General features: G+C 33.9%; 1 protein-coding gene across 4 annotated transcripts in view; it reads left to right on the forward strand.

The window, feature by feature from the left end:
• Positions 1–7,453: 7,453 nt before the first annotated feature.
• LOC148179248 (uncharacterized) overlaps positions 7,454–22,487 on the forward strand; it is a 121,313-nt gene continuing 106,279 nt past the window's right edge. For 2 of the 4 annotated variants that reach the window (XM_088030292.1, XM_088030296.1), the window contains exons 1-2: positions 7,454–7,588; positions 15,733–15,850. The gene's annotated coding sequence lies outside the window, so the exon portion shown is untranslated. The remainder of the gene's footprint in view (positions 7,589–15,732; positions 15,851–22,487) is intronic. The other 2 variants (XM_088030294.1, XM_088030295.1) reach the window with 2 other exon arrangements.

Genomic DNA, 22,487 nt, shown 5'->3' on the forward strand with positions numbered 1-22,487 from the left:
TTGAGCATTTATCCTCTTAATTGTTAGAAGCGCTTATTCAAAAGAAAATATCGCAAACAGAAAAAAATATGAAAATATGGATTGCTACATTTAGCCGGGCAATTTTCGAATAGAGCTTCGATATACCAAAGGTCAGAACGTTTTTATAATTCTTTTGTGAAAGCGAAGCTATGAAAAATGGATGGTTTCGAAATGGTTTTTTATATCGATAAATAATATATTGGCGCTGGAAAATTATTGGAATGTAGTCGTTATGTACGCGAGTTGGTGCTTCATAATGGCTTGATTTCATTGTGTACTTGAAAGCACAGGTGTTGTGGCATTAATGACATTTGAAGTGTCTATAAAATCCAGCCAACAAAATTCGAGGAATTGGAGTAATTTTGTGTGTAAACACCCACAAATAAAATAAATACACCGGCCCAAAAAAATCTTTAAAAATATTATTCGCTAATGAGTTCGCCCTTAAAATGTTTAGTATTCATTGTTAAAACTTTTTTGTGAGCAATTAATTTGTTTCCGACTCTGGATTTCCATTTCTGCGGAGGCGTCGGCGTCGCGACGCAACTTGGGCTTGCGGTCGATGGTATTTACTGGAATTTACCGAAACTTCAACAACAATCCAATAAATGAACACACAGCTATGATAAACAAATTTGAGGATTAATCGTATTCACTAATAGGACTTAATTAAAATTAAAGACCCAATTAAAGGTGAAGAAACGTCTGTTTGAGTTTAAAATAAGAGCCATCCTCCGACACATGGATAATTCATAGAATACAAAATACGAAGCTGTAACTAAGTACTCCTGTATATCCCAGCAGATGCTTCTCGTCTTGTACAAACACAGTTTCAAATATTTATGACGGGCCAAAGCGAGCACGACTCTATTAAATATAGAACATGCGTTATTATGACCTTACGTACACTAGAAACTACCACCGTTCGCTTTGGACTCTAAAGAGCATTATTCATTATGTAAGCTAGAAAAAGCAATCTAGAGTCATATTCAAAGTTCAGTTTTATTGGACGTTGTACCCATTTTTAGGAGACTCGTAATAGCGAGCTTTGTGCTTTTGTGCACTAAGAAAGTGATTTTAAACTTTTCTGAGGACACGCTGCGAAATTCGTGAATTCTCTTATTGTTAAAATTTTAATAGAGAATAAAAAGCGTTTATTTCTGAATTCTTATATGAAGCCACGTATAGGAATATAACGTTTTGCAATTGAAAGATATAAAGAAATAATAATAATTCTTTCAGATATTCACAGAAGACTGTAAGGATCAAAGAAAAATATAGAAAACAAGAAATTCTGTCATGTGTTTCTAATACCTAGTTGAATTTATTTAATAGAAAGCAGACGCTTATTTCATTATGGATGGAGACTTTTAGCAGTGCACATTGCTTATTTGTCCCGATGGAAGTAAATTACAATCTATTAATTCTGCAGGACCAGTAATGTATATATTCATAATAGAACACCTACATTAGTTTAAATTTGAGTACTAAAACATTATTGAATGCTCATTAACATCTGTTAAAGTTGATTCCTGTAATACCCATTTATGCGCTAGATTAGTCAGTGTTAATTCATTTAAAATTTATCAGTTAATTGAACAAACATAATAGTGCACTACGAGCTCAAATTAAAAAAAAATTAGAATTCTTATCGACTCATTTTTTGTCAAATGAATTATAGAGATAAATTCAAACGAAAACAGCAGGTTTAATGTTTAGTTAAAATAAATAATCTAAAAGAGTGTAAGCAATGCCTTTAAACGTAAATTTCGTAAATACAATAGAATCTTTAAACTCATGTTTCCACTTGATCAGCTCTCGTGAACTCAATTGGCCACTACTCCATTTGCTTCCACAACGAACTTGTTTTACATTCTCATCTAGCTCTTGATATGTGTACTTTGTGAATGTTTAACCACAAATGTTTATAAATTTTGGATAACTTTGGACTTGAATGTTAACAAACTCTATTAAAATTAATTTTCCGCTGCTACTAGTTTGTAATTGGGACGGCTTAAATTGTACGAAGTTTCACAATGAGGGCGAAGTCACGTGATTTTCGTTGGTGAGGAAACTTAAGGATGGCGTGCGAAATTTGTGCATTCCAACAATCTAATTTTATAGGTTTTATTTCGTGTTGGAGTTAAAGTGTTGTACCTACTTCAGTTTTCAAACGGATGTAATCGCATTAAGACCACCACTTCTTTAAGATTTTGTTTAAGTATGACGAGGCTTGGAAATGGCGATTACGTGATAGTTTTAGAGTCGCGCAGATTTAATAAGGGAAGAAAAGTTTAAATTTCCTTTTCGGATTTAAACAAACATTAAGCAATGTAACTTCTTTAGAAACGCCACTAATTTCCTTCCTTTATTAAATTTTTATTATTGCAGCAGCTGCAAGCTGGTCCGCGACAATCCGGAAGCAATATCTGCGGAATTTAATTTCAAACCTAGTCACCACTAACAAATCCTCTCCATTATGCAGAACGTTGTCACTTTTCATTAGCAATTTAACAAGACTTTCAGCAAACTGAAGTTTTTTCCCTTTTTCAGTTCTAAAAGTGTGCAGTGGACGTTATGAACCGTGCAAATTTAGGTACCTTAATTGACGTCCGAACAGAGAAATCACAATATTGAATTATTGGGTAAATACTGAATGAGGACTCCGCAGTCTATCACAAACACTCTACGGTCTGCATTCACAGACAACGCAAATAGTAGAACTCGATATTTCCAACATTTTCTTATTTTGATTCGGAATTTACGAGGTGGTTCCGCTATGAAGCGTAATAATAACACCACACTAAAGACAGCTTAGGGCGGGTGCAGACGATCATTACTGCATAAATTTGGTTATATTGCATTTGCGGATCCTCTAGGCCCGGATTTATGCTGCAATAGTGCGGATTTACGATTCGGTGTTAACTAACATAAGTTTTTCTTCATTGTTTCTTTAGAGCGAAAAATCGAAGACTATTTCACACGAAGCCGATCTTGCCTCAATGCTCCATTACAATGCAATGCAAAGTTGAGCGAAAGCTATTAGTATTTTTTGTTGAATTCGATTTAGATTAGGATCTACCAGTCTTTAACAGACGCAAACGAGAAATTAGGTATTTGCTATCGGTTAAACATTATTCGATCAAATTCTTGTTTGCTTACCGCCTCATTCTTTGTGAGGAAGATTTATTGGGGCCTGTATTACACCGAGAGCAGCAAAACTTCAAGCTTTTGTTTACATTTTTTTATTTTGACGCATGCAACTAAAATGACAAAATTAATCCGTGCTCAAAAATGGTGGAGGCGCCGGACTAAAAAAGTTTTAGTTTTTTATTAAAAATTTAGTAGATAGATTAAAAAGTTTTGTTTTACATTGATTTTCAAAAATTTTACGTTTCTATTCAAACAGTTTTTCTCTGTAACTGGAGCTCTGCTGCGGAATTGATATTGATATTCATCTGATCCCGATTTATCCTTATTGGGTCATAGAAACCTAAATCATGACAAATGACTCGCATTTTCCACGAAAATAAACTTTAAATAAATAATAATCATCTCATATAAACGTCTCCTAGGACCAGAAATATTCTTATCTCGAGCAAACATTGTATGAAGTTACGACTGAATTATGCAGAACATATGTGAAAACAGTTTTAAACTCTTTTATTCAGTGGTCATATTTCATGTTTATGTTTCACTTGTCTTATTTCATTGACGTATAAACTTGAAAAGTTTGGCATTTTTAGCCGCAGACACCATTCAAACTACTTATTAAGTTTAAAGCTGCACCAACTTGAAACATAATTCCTACGTTGGAGGAACAATTTATGGTCTCTATTTTTCGCTGAATATGAAATACAGCAGCTTTGTCAGCTAAGTTGGTGGCACCGCTCAAAAAAAATCTTTTTCAGTTAAAGAAGATAACGGAAATAATCAGCAGAGTAACTTATAGGTTCTTGGGGTGGTTTAAATTATGTAAACCAACTAATTTGTTAACGTACAACATGTAATAAATTGCGAAAGCTGCAGCTTGTAATTTATTTTCGGTTTCCGCTAAATGTAGTTATTCTGTTTTGATAACGATGATAATAATACAGCCATTAATAAACAGTTTTTAAAGTAAATAATCATGATATTGTATTCCGATAAATTTGAATCAAAATGACAAACAGAGCAGACAATTATTTTTAAATTACAGAAAGGACGAATTGATTAAATCAAACCGATTGAAAAGAGCAGAAATTGACGGAAAGTCGAGATAAAAAACGCAATTAAAGTTGATTTTCATGTTTTGTTCAAAGATCGATTTCATTCCAATTATAGTCATTAGAGTTATTTTTACCTTTATAATTAATTTCATCATTTTACTTTTCCGTTATTTTAGTTCTTATTAAATTACAGCCACAACGATAAATATTGTTAAATTAAGAGAATTAATTACAGTGCAGGAAGTGTAATTCAATACTCAGCCTGTCACATTTCGTAATTACGCTTCAAAGCCAACTCTGCAGATTATAAAGTAAAGTTTTATCAGCAAAATGGTTTCTTTCATTTTTATGATAAAATGAAGAGCTTTTTGACAAGGTGCTTATTCGATTTTCGCGTCGAATATTGGTGCAGTAAAATGTTGTAGTTAAATAACTCGTCAAATTCACAAAGCAGATCGGAATTTAATTTTACGTTTAATATAAAATTTATCTTTAAAAAACGTTTTTTATTCCCGCTGCTGATAAAATTTTTAATGTAAAACATTAATTCATCGATTATGGTGCGAGGTTTAAAATGTTGAACTTTCAAACCAGTTTTAAGTAAACAGAAAAATGCTTGTCATCGCAATTGTGTCTGCATTTCTAATGATATTACTTTAAGTTAAATTTCTCTACAATCTATTTTCCTCGTTATGTTCGTCGTAATCTGAACGCTCCTTTCTTCTTAGAACACTTTTATTACAAATTAGAAACTACAGTTTATTTACAGGAGGAAACAGAGTCCATCAAAACTGTTGTATGTTGGAGTATAAAATTAATTTAAAGTAGACATGAGCTTTATGACGTGTTATTTTAAAATTATTTAAGGATTTTTATCCTACAGTGTATAGGAAGAGCAGTCGCAACCGACGCAAATGTAATTTTGTTCCAAAACAAAAGCTTTTATTGTCTACATGCAATTACGTTTTTAATTTTAGAATAAACTCTTGGCTAATAATTAAACTTGAAATTGCCAATTGCTTCGCTTTAATAGCTTGAAACGTAGCACTAACAGAAAGCAATATTCTTTAAATAAAGCTCCTCGTTTTCGAAAACGTCTATACAACAGATAGATGGAACTTCAAACTATTTTCATTGTTTGAAGGGTGTAAAAATTAAAATAAGATTGTTACGTTTGACTTGCCACTAAGCTTTACCACCAGATGTCAAATTTTAAATTATAAATGAGTAGTAAGTAATTTGAAATAAAAATAAATATTTTGTTTCATGGGGAAAATTACATTCTGTACTCCTAAGACCTAATTTTATCTCCGTAATTTAATAACTAAATCTACTGGCATTCGTCGGTGCTCTTTTTGTGTATGCCAGTGGCTTCAGTATTTAATGAACTGTAATTACCCAACATGCAGTATTTACATTTTGAAGCCTTTGTACTTTAAAGTAAACCTCTAGAATTTCTCGGTACAAATTTTATAATTCTATAATTTCAAAAATCTTGTATGTAAATTATTGAGTTGGTACTGCATATGAGAATAGGAAAAACCTAAATGTTATATCTCTGATGGCGTAACACCTTCTATAAACTCAATTGCCCTCAAATAAATTAACACAAAAGGAACATTTGCCCTTTGTGCTTGGCTCAGCTGCTAAATTCTGCTGATAATCAAATTTTCGTTCACATTAAAGGTGTTTCTCTTGCTCTTGCTCCAAAATCTGCATATGTAAAATCATTAAGTATCTCGGAATTCCACCACATAATTCCGAACTTGCTGAGCCAATTTTCTCCTTGGTTGATCCGTATTATTTCGAATGGCACGCAACGGACAAAGGTGCCATCATGTAAATTTTCTAAAACTTGCTGTGCCAAAGTGAACATGTACATTTTTCAATTACTTGAATTGTGCTAATGTAAATTAACACGAAATCTTTGCGTGTTCGACATCTTGCAGAAAATCAATGAATCACGGGTACATGCAGGATATCCGCGCAAAGTGGGCGAGTAGCGTTGCCACATTCACCTCATAAATAAAAAAAGCGAAAAAGCTGATTTCACAGTTATTGATTACTTAGCGTGGATTGTGTCAAAGCTTTCAAACATTGTAACTTATCTCTTACAAAAACGTAATTTTATTGGCTTTTTTAATTGAGAACAATTCCAATTGTATTCATAATTGCGTGGAATTTCATATCCATGCATCCAAGTGAACATCATTCAGAATCAGCACATTTTTGTTTCCGCATTGGCGATCATTTTAAAAAGTTTTAAATAAATATGGAGAGTAATTCACAATAATTAATTTCAATAAAGCTCTAAATATTTTTGGATTTTTGTTAATCAACGTAGTCACAAAATTTCCAATAATTTTGCCAAAGGCAAAGTTTGAACATGTTGAATTAAATTACACATCGTTTTGTTAAAAACACAAAATAAATTCCATCACAATATTTATTTTAAACCAGTCAAAAATGCTGCAAATTATGATTTATTTTAATTAATTGAAACTACGGAAAAAATATGTTCGAATGATTTATTTCCATTTTCCGGTATTTATTTAAAATCAAAACCGCGTTAAATCCTAATAGGGGTACCAACCAGAAGTTGATGTCATTGACAGGAAGCAGAAATAAATTAAGGAAATTATGTACGTTTTCCCCTGTTTGATTTGGGAATAAATGTTTAGAAACGGAACTTAAATATTTTTGTTTAATGTTTGGAAATGTTTTAAACAGGATTGTTGATTGTTGTAAATCAATTTAAGTTAATATTTAGTAGAATGTTATCTTAATATATGAGAAAACTAGATAAATGACAAGACAAGTGAGTTCTAATAAAATTCCAAATATACTTTTTGAATTGAAGCAATACACTGAAGTTAAATTGTTTTATATCTCTTTTATTGCAGTAAATCCTTCTACGATTTCAACTGCAGCAGTGAAGGGGCCATTAAAAGAACATAGAAAATAAAGCAGCCCTTTTGCAAAATTACCTTTACGTGTCCTCTCTATATTCATCCGGAAATTTGTCACGTCCGACTTTTTCATTTCATAAATTTCAAGTCCGATGTTTACCAGCTTACCACGCGAATAAAAAGGAAAACAACCACGGCTCGGCAATATGTTGTTTTCGGTGATTTTGGCGTATTCGTGTTGGTACGCATGCCTAGAACCGGCCGTATTTCACCTGTCTCCTATCATGTGCTTTCGAAAGTCCTGAAATCGCAGTGCGCTCGGGAAACTTGCACAGGCGAATGTTCGTGACAGTCGCCGGTCGGAGCCAACTTCGCACGAACTCGGGTGACTTTCAGGGGTTTTCAGTGGTGCTTTCAGTGGCCGTGTGCTCGCTATCGTAGAGATCCAACGTGAGTTGCATTTACAAAGGAATTGTATTTTCTTCATTCATTTTTTGTCGCGTCTATTTGTCTGAAAAATTCAAATCGGTTTCAGAGCTGATGGACTTGTTAAGCTGCTAATTTCAACGTTCAGTGGCAGAAGTCAGATGCGAAATTCGCATGAGCTTAGACTTAATCAAGAATGATAAATGACTCTGAAGCAATTTTCTCACAACAAAAGCCTAATCAGTTCAGTTTGACTCAATGAAATAATTCTAGGCTCGTTTTGACGCGACTTGTCCTGCGCCTTCTTAATCACGTTATGGAAATTCTCGTTCGTTAATTATTGTTCTCATAAATATTTAACGCTTTTCTTTCAATATAATCGTTTATTTACGTTCCTGCTTCTGTGCAAAAAAATCGATCAATCATAAACCGAGAAATGAGCGAAGGGTGCTAAACACTTCGACATAAACCCGAATTAGCCGCTTGAATTTTATTTATAGAGGTCAAAATTGCTGATCAATAAATCCCTCATGCCAGCCACAAAATGTAGAAAATTTGTCTATTTTGTTACTATTATTATTATTCCCGCGATAAAATCTGTCGACGAATAGAATTTATCATCTTTATCTGTCATCTCAGAACTGCTACAAACTAACAATACTACCCCAATGAAAGGTGAAACCTGTTCAAGACAACCTGACATAACAAAGATTTCAGAAATTATAGCGTTCACGTGACATATAAAAATTTTATACCTGGAATTAAATTTGAGGAAGACTTATCGATTCCTAAATTTCTATTCGAGTCGGAGAATTTCGGTTGATCTTGACGGATTTGATTGAGATTTATTAGAAAAACTTATGACTGATTGGAATAGTAGATCCGGATATAGAGATCCATAGAGCTCTAACTTTCTCAAACTTATTATTTACCTAATTTCTTGGGAGCCGTTCATATTGAAGTAAAAGAAAACTTGTAGATAGGTATTGTTCAGACTTGTTTGCTTGTTTAAATTTGTTCAAACACAAACAAGACACGGTACGAAAATAAAAACAAATTTCTTGGAAACTCCCTTTATGGCAGAGTTTAAGAAAATGTAAAAAAGCATGTAGAATTTAGTTTGATACGTTTGTTTGGATTTGTTTGCTAAGTTCCGAAGTCAGAGCGTTCACCGGCGATGGCAGAATAACAAATATTCGGGCGTTTAATGAAAATGTAGTCGATTTTTTTCTGAGCAAAAATGAGTGCATTTGGAAATGAGATACCAAAGCAATATTTTGCAGCAAGTCTCTTTATTAATTTTTTCTAAATAATTAAATTGCGAAATTAATTTAGGAGTAATAAAAAGTTCCAGACGATGTTGAGTTTTAATATTTCTTAATTAAACATAAAAACAGTAAAGCGAGCTAATCTAATAAATCTACAATTTTAAGTAGTTTACAGGTGTCGCGTAGATCATGATAGTCTAATTTGTCGCAGAATTAATTATATCAGGTTGGAATTTTAGCGGTACGGTACATATTCTACTATTTTTAAAAACATACCAATCAGCTGTTTACATTTATGTATTGATTTTGTAGCTGATTATTGAATTATATTATGGTGACGCAAATTCAAATTGATTAAACAGTCAATTGTCATAAAATCACCAGACTTTTTAAACAAGGGTTTACTTTATTTTTTAAGCATTGATTTACAAACACAACTTTTATGAAATCGGGAAATTTGGATACAAATCACACGTGCACTAAATATATATTTAAAATTCGTCTTAAAGAGGTCCAATTTTTATTGAGTCACCGCCCACGATTTTTTTCTTTAAATTTAAACCCCGTTCAACCACACTGGAATTCTGCAACCGCAGCAGTTTTCCGTATCCTCGAAGTAAACTTAGCCAATCAACATTCAATTTAGTTTTTAGCTGACCTTCAACCGCCTCCTTTTTTTCCGCTTGACCTTTTGCTGACTCAAATACCAACTCGCCCTCAAATGCTGGGACAGTACCACATGCAAATTTTTATCAATATTGCACGGAATATTGTAAAATCCTCCACGTATCCACCCAAATAATTGTAAACCACCGCAACTAATTTGCATAAATTAATCATTTCTCTGGGGGGCAGTTTAATGAGGGATGACCGCTAAAATTTGCATTAGTACAACCGTGGCGCGATTGCAGAATTTCCCGCGAGGGCGTTAACCTGGTGGCGTTTTTCGTTGAGGAAATCGATTAGGTGAATTCAGTTTTCGGAGTGATTTTTTCATTGCTGTCATAACACTAATCCAGGGAGATTAAAGAGACTGTTGTATACCCACAATGTGTTGGGAAATTAGATTAATATCTCGAAGTTTCGGAGTAAATTTTTAACGTAAATACAAAAACCGACGTGGTTTTATGACGGAAAGTAAAGTTGCTCTAACTAGTTAATGGAATGGTTGGCTGCTTTAGTGGAGGGAAATCGTGGAAAAATTTATTATTTAAATGATCAGCAAATAACTCGGAAAAGCTTAACTCTATTAAGGTAATTTCATTACGAAAGCGCATGCAAAGCGGAATCATTGAATTATTGCTAAAAAATTAATCAAGTCCGAGCTTATGCTTTTTATGTAATTGCTATCGAAAATATGATAACAAACAAGTAAATCGAACAAATCATTAATAAGTAAATGTTCAGTGCCACCGAATATTTAGAGTACAAAGCAAAAATTTCCCGCCGTATTTCTCTATAATCTGGCATCGATCACACAACATGAACAAATTAAATCAGAAAAATTGTTTATGCAATATTGAATCCCTGAACTGCCTACTTTACCTGACAAAACGCAATTTGCTACAAAATTAAAACGCAGACAATTCCTTCCGGTGTATGTATATTTAACAAGTTTCTTTGTAAAGCTCCAGCATATAATGCTGTCCAAAGTCTCACAGCTCCGGGATAAAGTTATTTTCTGGAGATTCATGCATACCATCAGCACAGTGAAGACGACCCTTATCAAATGTCATGTTAATCCCAATTTTAAGATGACAAGTTCCCCTAAAACGCACTTATCTAGATTTTTAAAATTTACTGGTTTATCATCATTTCGCTTCATGTTATAACGCCATTCATATGTAAATATTGTAAACAGCGTTGTTGGAATTCCTTTTTTAATCATGAATTTTTTCTGTTTGCAAATTATCTTTATTTGTCGAGTTCTATTCTAATTACGTAGATTTATGTTCTTTGTGAGGTTTCACCGAATCACTTGCTGTGGAGCGCGATCAAAAGCTTGGCTTTGAATGGATTTTATTTTTCTAAAAATAGTATGGTGAACAATTTTTCTAGAATTTTAGATAACCAAATGCACATTTTAAAAGTATAATTCAAAAGGATGGAATTGAAAAAACATATTGCTGGCTATTGTTTTGAATGGCAAGTTAAAATTAACATTCTGTTTCATATTCGAATGTTTGGAATACATGAATTTTTTATGACGGTAAAACCCATTTTTCAAATTCCAAAATGGACAAAAACTTTTAATTCACTCTGCTTTTTGTTGTAAACTTTATGGAAATTTGTTCGCTGTTAAAATCAATTTAAATTTTATTAACCAGTTTTTTATAAATGATCTATTTGGTTTATCTTATTTTTGAAATTATTTCCTAAAAAAATCAATAAAAAATTAGTCAAGTCCTGCTAGATGCCACTCTTTCTAAGTGAAATGAGATTTTTTAAAGATGTAAGTAGAGAATAGTTTTATCAATGCTGCGGCTTACATGGTTCCTGAAATACCAGTCGGTGATAAAACCACAAGGCCCGATATTTCCACTTTATGCAGACTCGACTTCCTCAAAATCCCCAAGAGATAAATAACCGCACACATTGCTTTCTGAATATTATAGATCCGGGCATCGTCGTCTTGACGTAGCGTTAATAGATTTAAAATGTAAAATAGATGCGTCTTCGTTGTCGTAGCACGGAATCTGTTTACTTAATTATCGCTCAAGTTTTAAACAGAAACAAACAGATCGATATGAAAATAAATCGCAACTTTGTGTCACTTTTTGCCTCGCGCATTGCGAAAACACTTTTCTCGATAAGTCCCCCACTGATGTAATTACAACAATCAACGTGGTTTGTAAACGATAAAGAGAAATTTATTGGCTTGTAAGTTGCGGTTACGCAAATGGGTTTACCAATAATTGACAGGAAAATTACATGAATTATTGTTAATTACCGATGGAAAAGTTGCATGTATGCTACAAAGGGTTACATCGAGAAATGTCTACATTTCGGTGGAGTGAATATTTTACGTGACTAGATTTATATCCGAGCTGTGTTTATGACTATGTTACGGTATTACCTCGAATTTGTTATCAAGAATGTGAGAGTTTTAAACCACTAAATACCCCCAGGAACCTTGAAATTATCTCATTATGTCAAGCAAAATCAAGCTTTACTAAATTTACGAGAATACGGGAAAATAAGCTTTTTTTATTTAAAAAAAAATTTATACCTCTCTATTTAACAGTTTATGCACACGCCGTGTTTATTTCCCTGTTGATTAATAACGTAATTAGAAACACATTGTACTCCTTCGTTATAATTTACTCAGAATTTAAAGGATATGAGAACCGATCAGCTCTATTGTGTTACAAAGTTGTAATCAAATATACGGTGATCGCACGAAAGATCAGGGTTCAAGTAAATGGATCTCATGTTGCTAATGTAATAATCGTTGAACTTAATATTGGCGTTTAGGATTATTTCCGAAGCAAATAACATAATGAATAATACAAATAGAACAGCTTTAGAAAACTGAAAAAGAAACTCAATCAACAGATTTAATGCTCCTCGAAGACGAAAATAATATATAATTGGTCTGGTACATTAATCTCTAGCTGTTGTAAAAAGTAGTTCACTATTGTAAGCTTTTCTCGTTTTCAGTGATTTGCAATTGTTGATACGCAATTCGAAACATCAAAGACAAGTATGACTCTGATATTGTACATTTGTACAGTCAGATAACAAATTATGAGAATTCTTGGCTTGTCTCCCAAAACTTTATTTTATTATTTATTTTATTTCTTTACAGCGTTTCGTTTCATTTTTATTGGAATTTTTAGATTTTTTTTGCACTTGTTCACATATTTTTTGAATGGTTTCAAACCATTAATTAAATTTACGGTACTTATTATTCACCCGTGTATGTAATAACTAATAGAAAAATCAAATTTTCAAATGTACAGCTCCTAAGAAAGATGTATATTTCGTTTGCTGGTAGACTGAATCAATTTCGATTGTTATTTATCCACTTTTAATTATTGTTTTCGTTTGTAATGAAAGAGAACAACAATCAACCACCTAAAGGGTTTATTTCCTAAATTGAAAAAGCTTTTGGAAGCTTTCGGAAGCATAATTTTTATTTTAGTTGATGACTCCGGAAATTAGATAAGAAATTTAAATTAAATATTCTGCATTGAATCTTCGTGAATATCGCTTCGGGAAGCACGCCAGATTTAATTTTTGTTACTAAAATTGTTCGGAGCGATTCTCTATTTTAAACTTGACGAAGGTAGATCACGAGTTGTTTAGAATTTGATCAGTAAACATGTACTATAAAAGGTAAAGTACTATGAAAGCTTACTTTGAAAGTTCCTCATCGAACATTTTATCGTTTTAGTTCACTACTTTCAAAACACAGGCAAAGTTCTAAAATTTTCTGTTGAATTGCCCATTTTAAACGTTCGCCCTAAATTTTATCACTTCTGAAGGTAGTAAAACCAGTTTAAATTTGCACATTGAACACTTAACAGTGTCATACATACTGATTGTAAGTAGTTTGACGAAATTCAATTGCACTGTCAGTTTATTAATTTTTCACACAAAAATCTGGTAGGTGAAGAACGTCTCGCTGAATATTAAATTGGATGTTCTATTTAAAATTTAATTCTCAAGGAAATTAATAAACGAAAATCAATTCCCGCACAGGAGTCTCATTTTTGGAAGATTGACTTCCTGGGAAAAATTATTGGGTTTAGGATTAATCCCCGGCACGAAACGTGAATAAGTGAAAAGTGGTGTTTCGGATTTATATTATTAATGCGAAGTAAGCAATTATTGCTGAGTAATCCTATTATTGTATCGAAAGTGCTGTTTAATAACCATTTAATTACCTTCTCATTTTGACCATAAATAATTCGAAATCTGTATTGGAGCGTAATTCGGTTATTAACCAAGCACAATATCGGGACACTTCGAAACAGTTGCAAAAAATAAATCTGTTTAAAAGATGCTTAACTTGGTGTTTATACACAATGCCTCCATCTGACCTCATTCCTGTCAGAATATAATCTTCTTACAACTCACGCCGAGAAATTCCGAGCTAAGTTACTTACGAAATATTGAATTTTAGACAACTACGAAACATTATTAATTCCTCTCCAATGGCGGAGTTTTGTTTTGTTTGTGATATGAAAAGATAACTTTGTCGTTAAGCTTTTATTCCGGTTATAATTCATCTAATGGTTTCAATTTTGGTTAATCGTCGGCCGATTTTCGGTATGAAAATAACGACCAAATCTCTCTCACACAATTCGGAAAACGTGTTGCTTTATTAATTAATCGATATACCAATTATTGGAGTCTTCTTTTCACTGTTCTACGGCTGAAATAATTACGACTTCGATTATTATAGTGTGCGAATTCCAAAGATTAGAGTCAGCGATTTAATTTAATGATCCGACTGAAACCAGTAAATATTTCACAGAACGGTCGTGATTAAATCTGCCATAACGACTAGAAATTCGAGATTTTGTTAATTACGAGGACGTTTTTGTGGTTTGCACTGAGTACAGAGTTGTACGTTTTACAATTTAATGGAGAAAATCTCACACGTTTACATATGAAGTCTTTTAGTTTTTATTTTATTTCTGGTACTTTGGTGAGCCGCGAAAAATCTCGTAGTTTGAGGTTGATGAATTTAATTACCAGAATTGTTTCTGTTGTCGGTGACACAACTTTTAAACGTGTTTAAAAGTTCCATTCTAAACTAATCAATCTCAGTTTTCAGAACACTCAGAGCAGAGACGCTTTTAGAATAATTTCTCCGTTTATCATTTTACAGTTCGTTTTTAAATAAGTATTCATTGCACGATAATGGATGAGATTTACAACGGGAAACGGAAACCCGACATTATGCCAAGAATACTTTTCACAGTTCAAACTGCGAATGAATCATGTATGTTCCATTTAGAAGCAGCGCGGTTTTAAACCACGTTTCATATTATGAAAACACTGTATATTTTATAGAAAATGCAAGAATAAGGACACGTTAATCGACGCTAATGTTGTTTTCTCTTGCAAAAAATCCACGCTAAGTGAATCCTTCGTCAAAACAGAGCAATAAAATATCCTCAAGGATATCTCGTGCTACTCTACCGTAAATGCATTCACATTTATCTCCAGGACAAGAAACCGAAACAAAAGTTGGCACCGATTCGTGGAAAGTAATCACTTTAACGTACCACCTGAGTTTGAAACAGCTTTAAAACAATATTTTTCGTGACAAAAGTAGATTTTTAATGAAAAAGAAATATACAATTTTGCGGAAAAGTTACGATTTTTCTTGGACGGAAAAGTGGGTTTCAGGATTTATCCTTGCAAATTTGCGAGGAGGTTAAGGTGGGAGGACATTATAACTTTCATAATAGATACCCTTCTTAAATTCTTAAGCGTGAAATTTTAACGATCTTGCTTTGGAACAGCATTTTATCCTCCTCATGCTATTTAAAATCTTACATCATCGTTTTGACACGAATTTGATCGAAACGAGAGGACGATTTGAACGAGTAGAGACTTTCGTGCTAACACACGTAAAACCCCTTTGACCCAGATTTAACCCATTTTGTCTTTTTAGATTTTAAATTGGTTTTATACGGATTGATCGTCGTATATTTTGCAGTCCTAGTTTATAGTGCCTCCAAGAAATTTCGACGGAAATATTCTAATAATAAAGTTCGTAAATTGTAACCGTTGTGGGATTCTTTGATAAATAAATTATAATGCTTCGAAAGGACAAGTATTTGTGAAAATATGGAAGAAATTCCTCATTTCTATAACGCTGTAACCCTTCCTTTGCATTGTTGTGCAGCGAAGTATGCTAAGACCTCGGCCTTTTGATTTCAGTGACTACTCCAAGTAAGTTGCGCCGACAATGCCTCATATCTTCAAGAAAGCAGATTGTTCAACAGAGCCGAAACTTGCATAATGGAAAAGAGATTTACTTTACTTTGTACAAATACAGGTAGGAAATATCAAAACAAATATTTCTTAATATCGCAATTCACTTGCTTTCGTCGCACCAAAAGAAATTCGCTCTTTGAAGCAAGTGAAACAAATTGCTGAATACTCGTCAGCAATCAAACAATAAAGAATAAGTAGTTCTCAGTTATAATAATACTTTTACAAAAAATAAAAATGGTGGATGCGCCGGGCGACGAATTTTTTATCTGAAGATTCGCGTGGTGAATAGTGGGTCTGGCATTTTTTTTAAACGTCCTGTATGTTATTATTTAAAAAAGAACATATTGTTGTCGCGTTTAAGAGGATTTTCATCAAAGCTGACCAGTTATTGAATTGGATGCGCTGCCAATTGTGCAATTTACTCCAAATGCGATTATTTATTTTATTGTAACCTGTTCGCTTTTGTTGCCAATACAAAGTGGTAGCGTAGTACTTAATTGTAAAAAACCGTGTTCAAACAGTGATAAATTGTTCCGGAATTTTATGAGTGCATCGTTTTTGAACGCGTTCCAACAAATCCGCTGAGTTTCGTGCTTACGCATTTTGTGAATTATTCATCTAAATAATTTGTGTATATTGTTCCGGTCCAGTGAATAGAGAATACTCTTTACCGATAACAACAAGGAGGAACATAAACAAAACCGGCAACAAAACAGATTTCTGAAAAAAAACGGATGAATTTATTTCACTGAAAAAAATACACGCGCTGAAACTTTTGGTGTTTCTTCGTCGAAAATTATGCAATGTTTGTTTTCATTGCTTGAACTCAGCTGTGGAAAAAATTCGTTCGTCCGTGAAGAAGTTTAAATGTCTTTTGTCTGCCTCATAAGTTTTTTCATAAGTGTTGCAAAAGTTCGAACATTTGTGGAATAAAATTCATAAATTTCGTCTCTAATTTAACCAGCTGTTGCATCACCGCTCCTATTAAACCTGGGACAAAACGTGGGAAAATTCTCTCCTGGCGCCGGAAAAAGTGTCTGCAATGGATCTACGTGGGCGATATATTTTACCTCGCAAAAAAAATATTTATTAATATCACTAAAAAATTCAGTTTTCTGCAAGTAGAATTTATTACGGACGCTGCTTGCATATTAAAAGTCTGGAGTAAACGTTCTACAACGTGTTATTTCCAGGACAAATTTGCGATGTACCCGTCGAATATTCGAATTTTCTCATTCCTAACGTCCGTCTTAAAATGCGCGGAATGAAATATGAACCTCTATGCAAAGTTGGAAAAAGAAGAATTTGAGAGAATGGAGCTCTGGAATCGTTTTTGTTGAAAACGAGGGTGCAATTCCTGTATTATTAATTAACAATAAAACGCGAAATGAGTTATGTGGGAAGTTCTGGAACATCAAATAAATGGAATAAAAAAGTACAACACGAAGCACACGAATAAAATATATCGAGTGTTAACATGTGAAAGCTTTTTGAGTTTAAAAAGCCGGAGCTAGTGGATTTTTAACATTACAGACAAAGTAACAGGTTTATAATTTAGACTTATGGTATGAATCTAGTGTTGGTTGTACAAGCTACATACCTGCCGAGCTTTATTCTTTTTCTGAAGCACGGTAAATGTGTATAAATTTTATGTATGGGAACATTACATATTCCACTGTCAAATATCCATAGGGAGGCATTTAATAAATAAACAGAATTCATCAACGATTTTAACTAAAATCTATAGCAAATCCGAAATATCCATTCAAATCCGCGTTTATAAATCTTTGGTATTTGTTAATCGAAATGGGAACCAACCAATAACTATAATGAATTCATCAAAAACTGTATGAGTTCCGTCCGTTTACCAATATTTGATGAGACACTTAGCCAAAATTAATCTCAAAGCACACATTCATCCGTTCTGTACAACCGAGCATCGCAGCACTCGATAAGCTGGAATTAATTATGGACGATCATAAGAGCAATTAGAATGCGCGACATGACATGAAACAACTTGCCGTTGTTATTTCCAATATGGGGTGACAATCGGCCAGAAACTGTCCACAAATCCCCACCCACAATATTAAACACAGCCAATGTCACTCTGAATATCGAACCACGTCGATCAAAGTCTGGGAAAAGGGAGTAATTAATTTGTCAGCCATTAGATCAATGTGGAGTAATTAAAGTGATTTAATTGGAGTTTTTCTAACGGGAACTCATAAATCATCCCGGTGGACGTTGCCAGCCGCATCTGTTCTATGACGGTGTCTTTATTACAGAGATAAAGGATTGTCAACGAGATTTCTAAAGGTGGATATCTATGATAGTCGGATGGTTCTATTATTTCATGAATTTGAAATGTTAAATTAACTCGATAAGCAATGTCAGTCGCAACGGCGGAAAAAGATTAGAGCCGCTCCAAAGTTACCTGGAATTGAATGCGGGCATTTATAGCAAAAAGTGATTGCTGCTTATTACGATGAATTATTTTGAGAGACGGTCTGCGAAGTGTGAACAATAAAATTTCAATAAAATTTAATGTTTTCTAACCGGAAATAAAATCTACAGGAGTACAGTTTAAGGTTTTCTCTGGAAGCACAAACGAAATACTCAATACTTTCTGCACAAACGAACAAAATTTGGTGTTTGGTGTCGCAGGTTTAAAAATTACACTTTTCAAACCCCATGTAAACATGTCATTAGATTTCCATGGTGCAAAGTACAACTAGAAGGGTGAATTAACATCCAAACTTTGACATACGCTTAAAAGCCGTGACAGGAAAATTAAAGTTTTTCCCTTTTTCTTTGAATAAAACCAGTCAATGCTGTCACGTATATTTTCAAGTTAAATAATAAAGTTGGAGTTTTTAAGAGTAGACAAAATATCACAACTAAACGGACAGGTCCAAATTAAATTTTCTAATCCATTTGAAATAACACAATTGAACTAGTTTGCAATGTGAGAAGTGCTCCTAATAACCATTTCCAATGATTACCGCTCCAGCTCCGTGGACACGCGCCTTAATAGGCTAATGAGACCTCACAGGCTCAGACGAAGGCTCATTATAACTTGCCCCATAGATTGAGTAGATACTGGAGAAGTTTGAGGTTTGTCTCTGTTGGCAGGCGAAACGTGGAAATGATGGGACAGATATTAACGTGAATTACCTGCAGACGATTTATTGTCCAGGACCTGGTTCAAAAGTAACTAACCAGTGCAGCAGGATGCAGCGGCTTAAACCGACATTCTGCAGTGATTAAAGTTTTTCCAAGCACCTTCAGTTGGTCGCTCATACAACGTGGCAGTTTTTTTAATTTTTACCGTGTTGCAACGGTCTACGGACCATAAAAATTAAGCTGCTTTGTCATAAATCCGCCAGATTCTCCACAGCTTTGAAGAATTCAGGTCGTGCGTATACGTAATCCGCAAGATATCCATCGTTAGCATACCCCTGTCATAAAACTTCCACCAAAATGCAGCAATAACAAGTCTTTCTCAACCCTTGCATGATGCTCCATTACCCCTAAAATGCACAATAAAAAGTTGCCATGAGATAATTCAAATTTGTTGTCGGCCCTGTGGGAATAGCGAGTGAAAATTTTTCTGATGCCGCCACTGGGACGTGACTTCACGCCGGAGCCAATGTTGGCATCCCTCCGTGATGAATGGCGCTATGATATCTGCTCATTTGTCTGGATTGCTGGTATCTGGTGCTGTGATTGTGCACTTACCATAGATACGCTCCGGTGGCGCGCACTTTCCGGATTTATAGCCTGTTCGCCATCATCTCTCTTGAAATTTTCAAGTATTCCGCCACGATAATTCTCCAATATTCGGGCCGATATTAGGGACCGGTAAAACAGCGTTAATTTTATTTGAAGCTTGCTATGCCAATATTATGCAAATTACATATTACTGGTGTTTAAAACTAACTTAATGAAAATTAATACGTACAGATAAAAAAGAAAATCAGTTATTTAAATATTATGGTTATGAGCTTTCTATGGTTCTAAAAAATCCTTTTTATTGTTCTAAATTTTGGAAATTTGGCACAGTTAACGATCTTTCCTTTTTTTAAGACGTAAAACTGCCAAAGTTACGGAAATTGAAATTTGTTTCGTTTTCTGTTTCTAAAATTTTGGAATTTAACAGTTTTACAAGCCTGTTTAAAGTAGTAAAGCTTCCAAATTTATTGTTTTACCAGTAAAATGTTTAAACGCGTTATTATTTAAATTTTATATTTAAAATTTGCATAAATAAAACGTTATTTTTCATAGGTAACTAGTTCGAAAAATTACCGGTGTTGCGCGGCGCTTCCATCAAAATTAAACAATTTAATATCAGGAAATGTATTCGTGTTTTTTTTATGTATTTCCAAAAGAATCAAGAATATTCATTAACTATAGAAGCAACAAATTTCCGTTAAAAGTTTGGTTGAAATTTCCTTGTTCTAGTGAAATGTTGAAATGGCGCTCTTTTATGGCACAGCTTGCGGATTTTATGTAAATTTATTTTTATTACTGAGCTCGATATGGGTCTTTAATTAAACTGTTAAAACCATCTCTCTGAGCAAATTAATACTCCGTTAGTATGCACGTCACGTTTATTCCGGTTTGCCACAATCATATCAGTCCTATATTTATTTCTTGATAAACGGATGAAACGAAACATTTTTCATTTTCAATATTCATAATTCCATTCGTCAAAATTGTTGATTAAATATATTGGGAATCAAAATAATTACGGTTGAGCATTTTTAATTTGATGCGAGCAATGATTAAATTTTATAGTTATTTCCGTATTTCATTTTAGAGCTAATAAACTACGATTGATCTTTTTCCAACATTTACAGTAATTTCCAGAACACAACTGAATTCAAAATAAATTGAGTTAACGTTAATTTTATATTGACAGAACAGCTCGATTTACTCCAGCATTACCTCATTATCATCAAAGCGTAGTTATTAACAAATACCTCCGGTTCCTGTGTCGTGAAACCCACACATTTTCCTGCGACAATTGTACCCGCACGAATTCAAAATTAATTTACTTCAACTTTCGTGCTGTTTACGTTCAAGCACGTTGTAAGCTTGAACATCCAAACGGTTTCGGACGAACAGTGGTTCTAAATAACGACAGAATTACACGAGAAACGGGGCTTTGAAGTGTGCGCAAATATTTTTGTCGGGACGTGTGGATCAGTTCTTTTAAAAAATTAAGCACAACGATAATTTAAGTGCACCCTTTTTGTCCCGAGCTTAGCATCTCCTTGACGCGTCTAGACATAAAATAAAGCATGTCCGAACCGCCGGACATGAAATATGGCCGGTTAAACCGGTCTTAGAAATCGAGTGGACCGCGACCATCACGTAATCCTGACGTTAGCGTGATTGGATACGTTGCGGATAGTTGCTGATCTATCGGAGTCCGAAATAGATCTAGGGACTTTGCTGTTATGTAGTTGGAAGCTCGTAGTAATTTAGGCTTGGAAATGCGACGGCTTAAAGAGCAGCATGAAAACAGCCCCGACATAGAAACGCTGTGGTGGGTATTCTTACAGAGGACGTGAAAGCGTTTATTGCTTCGGTGGTTTCTTTACGTTTTTTATCCGGACCTTGTTTCGGAAAAGAACCCTTTGCTCGTTTGACCGTGAAATACGATTAATTCGTTTTGTTTGCCGTTTTAAACTTCTTCGATCTACTGGAAATGCCTCCGGAACTAAAGAGCAACTACTAAAGATGGATGACCAAAAACACCGGAAGATTTATGAGGGCGAGGAAATGCTGATATCGCACAAAAAAGTATTTGTTTGACTTCGATACCGGTCCCTTTAACAAAAGAATGTGGTAGTTTCCTTTGTGATCCATCAAATTTTAATTGCTGTCCCGCACCATTTCTCCCTTAGAAGAAAATTTAAATTAATTTATCTTTTAGATTTATTTGAATATGACGCGCTTGAACTGCCACCGAATTTTTGCTCCCAATAACGCTACAAATCATGTTAGGTTCAATCAGTAAACTCGGGTCAAATCACCGCTAGTTGATGGATTATATGGTGTTGGCCAGCGTGCTGTAAACTCATCTGAATTCATGTCAAGACTGAAATAAAATTCCCACATAAAAAAATAACAAATTTTCCTAAACGAGCTGGGTTTTCGTCATCTTCTCGCCAATTGCCTTAAATCTCACTTCCCGATGAGTTTCTCTACCACACACGTTTTATCAAATTTTCACGTTTCTTCGGATTGGTAAGAAAATTATTGACGTATCGACATCATTACTTGTTTTTTCCTCCCTCAGTTTTGTTCTATTACACCATCTTTGTATTAAGAAGAGCGTTGAGATAGATGTGGATCCATGTCAGCAATTTTCTTTATTGGCCGCAACAAACATCATTTTTCACATTTCTACCCGAATTTTACCGAAGGGACCCTTAAAACGTCAAATTCAGTATGTGTGCACATTATAAAAGTCGAGAACGAAAAGGGGATGTCTTCCAATTATGTCGAAATTGCTGAATTTTGATTTAGCAGCTTAACGTCTACATCAATTTCGCCTTGAGAATGTTTCGGGTACGAAACTAGTTAATAAATAATATATAATAAACAAAATCGAATTTTTCTATTTCCAATTTTGCGATAATTTAAATAATGGCAACGTCCATTCCACTAAAATTATGGCTTTGCGTTTT

Source organism: Gnatocerus cornutus, chromosome 2 (assembly GCF_029298725.1).
Source record: "Gnatocerus cornutus isolate USDA-ARS CGAHR chromosome 2, icGnaCorn1.1, whole genome shotgun sequence".
Classification (NCBI taxonomy): domain Eukaryota; kingdom Metazoa; phylum Arthropoda; class Insecta; order Coleoptera; family Tenebrionidae; genus Gnatocerus; species Gnatocerus cornutus.